This window comes from Nesoenas mayeri, assembly GCF_963082525.1.
Source record: "Nesoenas mayeri genome assembly, chromosome: 30".
Lineage (NCBI taxonomy): Eukaryota > Metazoa > Chordata > Aves > Columbiformes > Columbidae > Nesoenas > Nesoenas mayeri.
This window is the reverse complement of record NC_137564.1, coordinates 1,967,260-1,969,676: the sequence shown is the minus strand read 5'-3', so window position 1 is coordinate 1,969,676 and position 2,417 is coordinate 1,967,260.

Below are 2,417 nucleotides of genomic sequence, written 5' to 3'. Positions count from 1 at the left end.
TCCTTCCTCCCCCGGGCAAATTGTTAAGTGTCTCTGTCTCAGGGTCATTCCTTGGGAAGCGGACGGGAATACCTTACAGCTGCCTCCGGTTCCATTAATGCAAATACATTAGAAAATGTGCACCTGTTGTTTATATGAACAGCTAATTACAGTGCAGAGCAAACAGAAAGAGGTAAAGATTAAATACCAGAAAACACGTGAAAGGCACATATCGGGTGATACACAATGAAGTCAGAATTGCCAAAGAATGCCTCATTTCCAGAGGGGCGGCTCTGAAGCATATAAAAGGCTCTCCACTACAGTGCTCTTCATTCACTCGTCTTGACTTCTCCTCACTTGTCCTCACTGGTCAACAGGGTAAGTCAGAGCTCACTACTTGCCTTTTTGTTCGCGATCTACCGTACCTCTGTGCGCTCTTCCAGGAGGTCATCCATGATTTCCTGTTCTGTCTGATTTGGGACCAATTTCGAGATAATGGTTCTGGGATCCACTTGGGTGGCTTCTCTCTGATGGAACCCAGTGCTGGACAATGCGCCAAATGCACTGATGTCCAATGTAAAAGTGTGGAAGTCTCAGGGAAAGGCTGCCATGGGATTCTAGACAGCTGGGACTTCCCCGGGGAGTTTGGGATGGACTTTGGGATGAGCATGCTTTAAACTGGATAAACACCCGGGAAATTCAGACAGAGAAAAAGAGACTCTCTTTGTTCCTTCCAGCTTTGCCTACACCACTACCAACAACATGTCCAGCGGAGGCTGTGGATGCTGCGGTGGAAATAACAACAACAGCAGCTACACCGTGTGCTGCTACGGCAGCCCCAAGTCCTACAAGTCGCCGTGCTGCATGCCCTCACAGTGCTGCATGCCCTCGCAGTGCTGCTACCCCATGTCCTGCTGCATGCCCATGCCAACCTGCTACACCATAAGCACTAGCAACAACAACAACAGCGGATGCTGCGGCTGCGGCAACTGAGCGCGCTCGGCGAGGGGCGGGCTGGACTGTGCTCCCTGCTGCGGCGGCGCTGCCTGCGCTCCCCGCCCGCCTCACCCGCTGTCGGATACGGAATGGATACGGTCCTGGACGCCCCTCCTCCTTTGCTTAGAGACTGTAGATCATCTCTCTTCTTCTTCATCTGCCTTTAATCACCAAATGCCTGTAATGTGCTTTGAAGTTACTGGCAACTGCTAAGTATGATCTTCCTGTGTAAGCATTTATCCCGCTGTTAATTTTCCCCTTGGTGCGTGGGATGTCTAATTCTTTTCATCACTGTTTTGCTTCAGTCTGTCTGAAAGCCAATAAAATTTGTAGTTCAACCCTGCAAAACTCCTGGTCTTTGTCTGTTTGCTACCTGGTGTATCCAGAGCGCGTCACCACACCTGTCATGTTTTCTTCCCATTTTCTTCTATTAATGGTGTCAGGATGGTCCTGCCTAATAGGCGGTAACTGGGGGGGTTGCCTACACAAAGAAAATGGATGCATCCCTGAGCTTCTGCAGGGGTGTATTCAAACAGAATCTGAGTGTCTGGCAGCTCTGTGAGCAATATTTCTGCTCTCACTGCAAAGAAGTGGGAAGAAAGTAATACACAACTTGTAAAGGATGTGAATTTCTTCTGAAACGGTTTGACACAGGCACATCCCACTTAGGAAAGACCCGTGTATTTCAACCAGCTAGAAGTCTACTTTACAACCTACAGACAATCCCTATAAATAGTTCAACATTTATGAGAAGCAGGTCTCGCCTCTGCTAAAATATCTGAGTTGAAGTGTTAGAAAAGATCGGTGAGAAGTCTCCAGCGTCTTCAAGGGGTGTCTGTGTCAGAGTTGTGTCCAAACACGGTACCAAGTTCGGCTCCCCAGATCTCGTTCTGTGTCTTGAGCCTTTTACCGATTGCACTTCCACTCTGCTCCAGTCCCTTCTTTGCATGAGGATCCGTAGCCCACTCACCAGAGCCCGTTTGAGTACACGGTTACACGACAGGCTGGATTCCGCTATTACAGGTGGGATGTGCCCACCTAGGTCATCCCTCCTTCTTGCAGCTGCAGGATCTGCAAAGGAGAACTTCCCTCTGGAGGTGCTGGTAAAACGTGCCCTTTGTACCGCCAGTTCCTCGTAAGCTGATCTGTTCCCATGGGCAGCCATGGCTGTGCCTCCTCAGAGGCACCTGCTAGGGCGGGAATGCCGGGCACGTTCTGCCCTGGCTGGAGAAGCTGTGACCACACGTGTTGCTTCTCCAGCATTTCACCCAGGGGATTACTCCCATGCCAGAAATCCCAGAGAGGATCTGGCTGCATTTACTGCAGGGGCGAAGTGGCAATAAAACGGCAATCTGCTCCCCTTGCGCTGTGAAAGCAAACCCAGGCCCTACAACCGCCCTGGGGCTGGTGGCAGCTCGTCCGGGAGCAGTTCACTGCACAGC